The sequence below is a fragment of the Mustela erminea genome, chromosome 3 (assembly GCF_009829155.1).
Source record: "Mustela erminea isolate mMusErm1 chromosome 3, mMusErm1.Pri, whole genome shotgun sequence".
NCBI classification, from domain to species: Eukaryota; Metazoa; Chordata; class Mammalia; order Carnivora; family Mustelidae; genus Mustela; species Mustela erminea.
In genome coordinates, this window is record NC_045616.1 from 153,914,543 (window position 1) to 153,924,928 (window position 10,386).

Genomic DNA, 10,386 nt, shown 5'->3' on the forward strand with positions numbered 1-10,386 from the left:
CCTGTTTCTCTCTTTAAATAGCTCGTGCTGACATTTAATCATTTTGGCTAGGTAAGGAGTCTTTCCTCTGAAATAAAATTGGCTTTCCAGTGTCTGATATACTCTTAGGTGTCCTACACTGTTCTGTCTCAGATTTCTATAGCGTGATGCCAGATTCTTGCCATGGGATTCTCATTACTAATCACAGACTATTTTAATTTCTAGTTAACTCCAGAACAACTTGCAGACACAGTCGCCTTGTGTTTCAGTAAATTGGTGAGTTTTATTTTAATTCTCTTTGGGGGCTGCATTCCCTTCCACTGAATGAGTGTTCTCTGTGGCCTGCAGAAATGAGATGAACATTTGAAAATGCCTTTATAAGTGAAACCCCTTTGTGCTGGAATACACACTTCTTGGACCCCAGGTGCAAAGGGCCATGCTCCTTTCTCCTCAACACCATTAGATATTCCCCAGAGAAGAGTATCCCAGACTACTGTGACCTAGTTAAATATGGGTATGTACTCATGCCCAATGTCAGACGAGGTACTTTGGGAACTTTGTATTAAACTTAAGGTTCAGAATATGATCTTTGCTTAAGAGGGAGTGAAGAAGGTGATCCGGATAGGAGTGTTTTTTATTATGATTGGACAGAGACCCAGTGTTTACTGGTTATTTATTATTTGTATTGGAAACAAGAAAGAAATGATAAACAATTCATCAGTTGTTAAAGTGATCTGTGCTTTTTTTTGGTCATTTCTATTCCTAGGTTTGAACGATTCAGATTGTCTTATGTCTCAGTAAATCAAATCATATCTATCTGTATCTATATACAATATTTATATATACTTCTAATTTGTTTTGATAACACACTTTATGCTATTTTTCAAATGCTGTCACATATTTTTAAGTTCAGTTACATTATATTTTTGATAAAGTTAACTAATCTAAAGAGGTGCCTGAACTCTATTATATACACTGATAAGGAAATATTCAAATTAATTGATTGCTGATACAGCACTTGGCACATAGCTTATTTACAGATTTGATAGCGCCTATAATCCAAAAATCTGAGACAACAGTAGGAACAATAGGAAATTGTTTAGAACTATGCCAAACTCCTATTTTAATGACTCTTGTGGCACATTTATTATGGTTTATAATTTCTGAACATATGTGAGATCTCTTTTCTTATTTACAAAGTCAGGTGAGCTATGGTTTGTAGCCCTTCTTTAATTATAAAGTTTGATTTTTGTAATTTGTTAAAATTTGATTTTAGGAGATCAGACTAAAAATTAATGGTACCTAGTGGCTCCTGGACAGCTCAGTCAAGTGTCTGATCCTTGGTTTCAGCTCAGGTCATGATCTCAGTACCATGCGACCGAGCCCCACATGGGGCTCTGCACTCAGCATAGAGACCGCTTTGGGTTCTCTCTCTTCTCTCCCTCTGCCCCTCCCCCATGCATGTGTGTTCTCTCTATCTTTCTCTCTAAAATAAATTAATAAATAAAATCCACCTGAAAGTGCCAGTCTTCATCTGCATGTGTCTGGGCAACAATATATACTGTCAATCACAACACAAAAATTTCCAAAACATATAAATGTCATTAAAAATGAACAATTCATGTGCACTTTTATTTTTTAATGTAATGCCATGTTATTAAATGAAGAAGCATTACTGGGTATTTTTGAAAACTATCCCCTGGTTAACTTGGTTTATATTTTTGGAGTCTCTACTTTCAAGAACCCTCAGAAAATGCTGAAACTAATGTTGAAATAAAAAATGGTACTGTAATATTCTCCGTGCTCTTAGGTCAAAATGTCTGCATCTCGGGAGAACAAACAGTGAAGTGGCATTCATCCTGGCATTTTGTAATATCAGAGCCTGCCAGAAATACTACCAGGGCTCAGCTGCTGACAGCATCCTGGTGGGTCTGGTTGGAGCTGACTGTTTAATAGACGTGTCAGGGTGATTAATGAACTTTTTGTTTTAGAAGAGATTAGATTTTTTGGTCAGTATAACTGCAGATGATCAAAGTGGTATTTTCACATTTTTTATATGATTACATAATTCCCACAAATTTTCAGTGATATCTGGAATTTTGACATCACAGATCTTTGAAAACAATTTATTTTTAAACAAAAAAAAACTCAATAATATCTTTATAAATTAAAAAAAATTCTTTAAGTTTTGTCAAATCTTTGAAGAAATACTTCCATCCAAATTACATTCCATGGATGATTTAGAAGCAAAGTAAACATGAGGGATTAGGAAAATTTGTAAGATTAATTTGGACAGAGTTTTTAGTTCATAAAATTGTGATCAGTTGGCTGCCCCGGCACTCGCTGTGTTTTGTTGCTTCTCAGTTCTGAGGGGAAAAACTCCGTGAGTGGGAGTGCCTTGCTAGGTGACGTCCTTAGAATGTTTTCTAATGGAAAGTGACAGCGGAACAAAGGCAGAGGGGGCAGGAGGACATGTTACCTGGTTTCTGGCAGTGCCACCTGCCTTTCGCCAGCGGAGCCACCACATAGCCACCTGTGGTGCCTCCAGTAGTAGCGAAGTGGCAACAGCAGTCACTGTAGCTTCTCAGCCTGAAAAGTACAGCTTGTTTTAAAAACTGTCATTTCCTCCCTCTTACAAGCGTTGCTGGGTTTACATTGGGCCACCAGAAAATTCAGCATGATCTCCCATCTCAGGATTCGGGCTTACTCATATCTGCAAAGTCCCTTTTGACACATAAAGTGACAGATTCACAGGATCCAGGATTTGGAGTGAGGAAATTGTTATGGTTTTCTGTTATGTTTTCTCCAAAACATAATGCATTAACCAGAAATTAAACCAAATAATAAAAACATTTTAAAAACTATTAAATTTTCAGTTCCCAGATAGCAACTGATTATTTGCTTTTGTTTAAACTTTTCCACATTTTCCGTTTCTATATGTTATGTGTGATACATTAGTTAACAATATGTGATTTTTTAAAGGAAAATTATGTATATAATGGGCCAATTCCTGTGGTAATATGTGATCACTCAGTTGCTTATACTTAGGGGAAATTCAGTCTGTAGGTCTACACAGTGGTAACCCTAGAAATTCATTTTATGACACCATCTCTTGGATTATAAGCAGAATTCTTACTAAAACCCAAACCCAAACAAAAAAACACTGTCTTAATTCTAGCTTTATAAACTGTCTTAGGGTGACTTCGTTTATACTGTTGTAGTAAACATCACAATAATCTGTAAAAACATACTGGAATTTATTCCTTATTCACATCAAGCCCATAATTGGCAGAGGGAATCGTCTAGAGCCATAGTCTACTGCTTTGATAGAGTGGCACCACTCTTCTAGTATTTGCTTCCTTCAGTGGTATAGCCTGAATGTTTGTGTCTCCCCCAAAATTTAAATGTGGGAGCTCTAACCCCCAGGGTGGTGGTATTTGGAAGTAAGAGTTTTGGGAGTAGTTGGATTTAGATGGAGTCACGAGGAACATACCCCCCATGATGGGATTAGTGCTCTTATAAGAGGAAGAGAAACCAGAAGTTCCTTTTTATGCCATATGAGGATACAAGAAGGTGACAGTCATCAGGGCAGGAAGAACAGAAGAACATTGTCAGGAAGAATATGATCATCCCAGCACTCTGATCTTGGACTTTCCAGCTGCCAAAACTGTGAGAGATAAATGTTGGTTTGAGCCGCGCAGCCTATGATATTCTGTTATAACAGCCTCGTCTGACCAAGGCTCTTGGTCATTGAAGCCATAAAAAACCACACAGGAAATCATATCCTCTGTTTATATTTCTTTCAGTAGACCCAGTGTGCTTTGCTGGAATTGGTTAGGGAGGTCTCAAGGAAAACAGATGGAGGGAACACTGGTCATGGTGCCATGTTTACTCAAACTGAAAAGGTCAAAGCCAGCATCATAGTAACAACCTTCCATAGCTTTCAAGGGATATGAAAATGGAAAATCCTGTCAAAGGTCACTTGTGAGACTGAAAATAGCTCTTATGGAAAAGATAATGCCTGTATTCATTTCCTCTGGCTACCCTAACAGATGACTACAGACTTGGCTTAACACAACAGAGATTTATTCTCTCGAGGTGCTGGAGACCAGAAGTCTAAAATCAAGGGTTTGGAAGGGTCACATTTGCTCTATAGGCTTTGGGGATGAATCTGTCCTTGTCCCCCTGAGCTCTGGTAGTGCCAGTGTTCCTTGGCCTATGGCTACATAATTCTGCCTGTCTGCACATGGACTTTTCCTCTTTGTGTTTCTCTTTTTTCTTTTACGAGGACACTTGCTATTGCAATAAGGACTTACACAGATAATCCAAAATGATCTCAGCTGGAGATTTTTAATTTATTCGAATTACATCTACAAAGACCCTTTTCAGCAATAAGGTCATATTCATAGATTCTGGGTGGACACATCTTTTTGTGGGGGGGTTGTTGTAATATAATTTAACTCACTGTTATAGTTATAAAACCAAGAGCTTTTATTAATGTTTTCTAATTTTTTTTTTATTTTTTAAAACCAAGGGCTTTAAAAACAATGTTACAAGGACATTGGTCATCAATAGGACAAGCTATGGTTATCATTTATAATTATTTCATACCCTAAACAGATGTGTTACTTTACTCCAGTCTCTATTTTCTATGAGAGTTAAGTAACAGATTTCCTCTTCCTCAGTTACACGTGTACAAATGATTATGGGGTTCCCAGAGATAAGACATTGCTGTCAGCCATCCTTGTGTACCAGACACTATACAGACATAAACCTTTGAAAGTCCAAACTGAGAAAAAAGTCAAAAGTCTTAACATTATTTTAATAAACCTTTTTGAACTCCATGCATAAGGCATAGGTTAGATACTTAAGATAGAGACAAAATTGAGTATCTTTCCCCTCCTCATGTATTTAAAAGACTTGTTAGAGAGATGCCTTTGTTATGTAGCTATATATATATTTTTTAAAGTGACATTCAAAATAAAAAAAAGGGATGGAGTCTATCATTTGTTTCCTATTTTTGAAAAAGGACCAAATATAATTTATCCGGAGGACTCTGAGAGATTTGAGAAAATAATTAGAAAATATTTACTTTATCCTAAATATATAAGAAAATGTTTTTCCTACTGACAGCAAAACTACTAAAGAACTTGAATTTGTTATTTTTTGTTTTTCATTTTCAGATTAGCAGAAACTTTTTTTTCTTCTCTTAATGACTAAATTAACTTTGACTAACTAAATGACTAAATTAGTTTAACTCGATTTGGGGAAGTAAAGCTAACATTTCTAATTAGTTTGCCAAGCTTCTATCCCAAAACTAGGCTTCCAAGTTCAGTGAATTGGAAACAAATGTGTTTATATCAGGATATGATTCTATCAATAAATTACCAAGAAATAGTGGGTAGCACTGATGAACTATCTGGCCAATCTGTGAATCATTCAAACAAGTCTTATTTTCTCTTCTAGATATTGGTCATCATGGTTCCTTTTTATCTTTGTAAACAATCAGATGTCTCCATTCCTATTCATGCAGAGGTAAAGGTAAATACTAAGAAATGTATGTAAATCACAGGAATGTGTGTTGGCTGGTGACAGGTATGGAACATGTTAGCCACTCTTGGTGTCTCCAATTAATAGGAAGCACCCTACAGTCTCTTCAGGACATGGAGTTCTTCGGGTTGTGGGCTGGTGAAGACTTTGCTTTAGACTATTCCTGCTAAGGTAATGGAGGAGGGAACAAGTGGGCTTTGCCTGTATCCCCACACTCGGTGACTTTGATACTTCATGGCTTCCGGAACCTGCTTCTTTTTGTCTGAGGACTCTCTGTGGCTCTGGAAGAAACTTGGCTTTAATGCATGGAGGTGGACATGCCCTAGGCACAGCCCTCAAGCAACGATGAACAGGAGACAGTGTAACCGTCTCAACCCTCTCCTCTCCAGATGGGCTGGCTCTGGTCTCCCCTAGTTTCCTCAGTGGGATTAAGTTCCAGGAAGCCACAGTGAGCTCTGGCTTTAAAACATCTACTCTGTTGGCTCTCTCCTTCTTTGTCTGATTTTGCATTTTCCCCATTTGGTGTTTTCTTTACATTCCAAATAACTGATTTATTCTCAAAACCTTATCTCAGGGACTACTTTTGGGTGAATCCAAATAGAGTCACCAAGGGGGGCCTGACTCTTCTCTGCCTAAAAATAAGACCCAATTTTGTCTGGCATTTTAAATCACAGATTTGACAGATAATTCAGGTGGAGTGCTGGGATATTACTTAAATTAAATATAAGATTTTCTCTCTGGGTTTAAAATTTGGTCTTAGAATGAGACACTTAGAATTTTAGAGCTGGAAGATGTATTCAAATCTTTTTATTTTACACACATGGAAATTGTGTTCTAGGGAGCCAGGGGTGTAAAGTAGTTAGTAACAAGTCAGAATAAAAACTGAGAAAAATTAACTTAAGAACATGTAAGTTGGTATATATAGTAGCTATCTTTTTTTAGATTTATTTATTTATTTTACGGAGAGAGAGAGTGTGCACGAGCGCAAGCAGAGGGAGAAACAGCAGAGGGAGAGGGAGGATCACACTCCCACAAGGAGGGGGCCCCAATGCGGGACTTAACCCCAGGACCCTAGGATCATGACCTGAGCTAAAGGCAGTTGCTTATCTGACTGAGTCACCCCGGCACCCCTATAGTATCACTCGTAATAGATAGTATTCTTATGGCTTTCTCCCCAGTTTTGTTTCCAGTACCTTATAGATGGCACATTCATGTATGTATATATGTGTACAAGCTGTCAGTGTTTAAGGATTAGACCTAATAAGCCAAATGATTCAAATTTTCAACCAATTTTCCCCCAGATAACCTGCATCTAACAATTGTACTTGAAAGTTTGTCAGATGTCCAAATTTAATATGTTCAACAGGCTGAACCAATCATCTGACGCAGCCCCACATTCTGTTGTGCTTCTCATCACTCCCTGCATCTAATACCTGTCCCCACTGCCATTGTCTATATATGGCCACTATTAAGCCTCTAATAAGTCTTCTTGCATCCTGTCTCACCTCTTTAAATGATGCTGCACACAGCAGCCAAAACGATATTTTATTTAGTCGCTTAATACCCTTCACTGCTTATCCAGACTCAGGATAAAACATCAAATCCTTATCATGGAAGTCAAGAGAAGTTTTTATTTTTCTCATTTTTCTTTGTAAGAGTTACTGTTAGATGTGTGTAATGGATTAAAGGAGTCTACAGAAACGGGCATTAGGCAAAACAGAAGGAGAAGAGCTAATTGCAAGAAGGAAGTCCTTGAGAAGGTTTGATGAGGAAGGGAACAGAGAATACCAGTGGCCAAAGTTAGGGGACATTGTGTCCTTTAACAGGAATGAAGGTAGGGAACCTAGACCGATACTTGGGAAAGGTCATACTAAGGGGAGTCCTGGAATAGGAGAATTCTTGCTCACCTTCAGCATTTTACACATGCTGTTCCAAATGCCTGAGAAAAGACCCACCCTTGCTTCACCTGGACAATTCTAACTCATTTTTCCTGGTCTCAGAGCTCAATGTACTCTTCCCAGGCAACCCTTTCTGACATTCAAAATATGTGTGCCCTCGTCTACATGCCCATGTGTTTATACATGTAATTTTATGCTGTCTTCTCTGTCTCTCCCACTGTGAGCTCTCTCTTCCATCTGTAAGGACCACACTCTTCTCACCACTATATGACTCGTACGTGGCACACAGTAGATACAAAGTAAGCATAGATGTTGATTAAATTCATATACTAGGTGATAGAAAAGATGTGTACGCTTTGTGATAATAATGGTGGGAAGGAGTGCCTGTCATAAATTTCACTTACAAGGTAAAGATTGTCAATAAATGGTAGGATAGAGAGGGAAGAACATCCAGTTAAAAAGAAAAAAAAAAAGCAACAATAGATTTTCCAACGTCACTTCCTTTCCAATATGGCTGCCAGATCATAGTGTTGATATGCTGTCTCTGTTCCAAGAAAATCCCATTGTAAGAAATTTTGACTGTAGCAGAATGGGCCTTAGGAAGCAGGGCAGTTCCTCTTCGGATTATACTGTTCAAAGCTTAATTATGAAAAGCAATTGTCCTCGGGAAAGGCAGCTGAGCTAGTTCAGCTGTCCTAACATGGTCTTTTGACCTCGGCCTCTGTGCAACTGCTTGGAACGTGTTGGTTTTTAATTACCCGGCATAGAAACATGTATTAGATGTCTATGAGAGTTGCCAAGAATTGCTGTACACAACAGAAACCCAGATCCTTCCCCAGTGGTCAGTGAGAGCAGCTGGGCTCAATTTTTCTATTTCAAGTTAGTAATGCCTGTAATTGCTCTGTGATTCTACGTGTGATTCCTCTTCCTTGTCAGAATCTCCATTTACAGCTCCCATCAGAGCTCTCAAGCCAGTAAATTCATGGGGATTGTTCCGTGGTTTGTTTTGAAATGGCAGGAGTTATGAAAGCAATTCAAACTCTCTTTCCGGTTATTTTTCCTTCCCAGTGCTTAGTCTCCCTACCTTGAGCAACAGTTTAACATGATTTTGCAAGTCACGGAACCCCTGTCGGGCTCCAGGATTCTTGAAATGGACGATATCTACTATCAGAGACTCAACCAGCTTTCATATTTCACTCTATTTATTGAGTGGCCAGTTATTACCCTTTCTTATGCCAAAATGGCTGCCTGTTAAACGGCCTAATACTCGCAAGAAAGCAAACACAACTAATGTTCAATGTTTTACTATAAAAGCAAGAAATGGAAATGACCTTTCCGGTCACTCTCTCTACCGCCTTGTCAAGTCCTCAGAGGAAGAATGCACTAAATGTGTCATAGTTTCTTGCACGGCGTTGAGTTAGAATGTCTCAAACACGAGGCCCCAGGAACTTCCCACAAGGTGCCGACAGATGGAGTTCATCTTACACACTGTAGGTTACAAGGCATTTGCTACAAAGATAAGGAAGGTGAACCAGAAAAAGACAATGTGAGTTTGATGGAATTTTAATAAAACAGCTACGGTATGGTGTGCGTTTCTTAAACTAAACTTTTTTTTTTTTTCACTGTGATAAAATTCCTTAGCCTTCCTTTGCCTAAATCCATTTTTCTTCATAAAATATATTGAGATTTTGAGCTTGTGACAGGATTCTCTACAACTTAGTTCTTTGAAAAAGAGTTCTGACGGTGCCACAAAAGGACTGTTGAGTGATTCTCCTCTTGGGGCATTTCACCTGAAAGACTTCAGATTCATCGACTTGTCTGTTTGTTTCTAGGCCCTTCTGGTTAGAAAACCTAAGCCAAATAATCAAGAATAGTGCTTAAGGAAAAAATAATAGTGCTTATAACAGAAATAAAAGACGAGTGATGCCATAAGGTAGAAGTTTTGCCAGAGACGCTACGAGCGCTGAAATGAGGTTAATTCTTACATAAGAAGAACTAAGATACGAGGGGAGACTGGACAGCTTTCTATGAGCAAGAGAGGCAGAGAGTGGATGCCACTTACGGGCACTTGAAACAATAATACATGTCAGTTTTGACTCAGTTATTTAAGTATTTTAGGGAGAAGTATTATACTTTGGGACCCACATGATTTGAATGATGGAAATAGTTCTCTGTTTCATCATGCTAGCATAGACTTATCTTGGTACAGTAGGGTAGCCTGAAGAAAGCTTTCTGTTTCCCTACTATGATTTAGGATGTATTGCTCATGGCTGAGGGTGACAGTGGTCGCCAGAAGGGCGCGTTTTGAGTTGCACGAGAAAGGAACGGAGAGGATGAACCTGCTCACTGCGGCTCTCGGAATCCCTGGTTCTGACAGAGTTGAGATACCCGGTCTGTTCGGAAAGTTCAGCTGTAGCACATTATATTTTTATTTAAATTTTTAACTGAGAGGCTTTATCTTATGCTGACTCAAAATAATTATGGATAAACTGGAATCAGAAAGAATTATAAGGCGGAAGATTAGAGCCTCTAGATATCACACAGATGGTTAGCCTAGAAATACGTTTATAACTAAATAGAACTTCATAATTTTAAATAGGAAGTGGGCATTTTTATTTTTATTTATTGGATGAGAGTTGGTATATGGTTTAGAAATGTGATGAGTAATAACTCTAATTCTACATTCATTTTAACTTATAAGTCTTCCTTCAAGTTTCAAAATTAGGAAAGTAAAAATGAGAAGTGTCCTTTTTCTCTTTCCCCTATAACCTACTAGTTTATTGCATTTCTTTTCAGAATTTATTACTATAATGTGAAAAATACAGTTGATCATTGAAAAATGTGGGGATTAGGTGTGCTGACCACTCCCCCACCTCTGCAGTTGAAAATCCTAGTATAACTTTTGACTCCTCATAAGCTTAACTGCTTATAGTCTACTGTTGACTCAAGGCCTTACTGA

At 38.2% G+C, this 10,386-nt stretch overlaps 1 long non-coding RNA gene across 1 annotated transcript; it reads left to right on the forward strand.

Moving 5' to 3' along the window:
• Positions 1-202: 202 nt before the first annotated feature.
• LOC116585677 lies at positions 203-8,528 on the forward strand. The gene is made up of 3 exons (XR_004283767.1): positions 203-255; positions 5,446-5,520; positions 8,496-8,528. It is a non-coding gene; the product is annotated as an uncharacterized LOC116585677 (long non-coding RNA).
• The last annotated feature ends 1,858 nt before the right edge of the window (positions 8,529-10,386 follow it).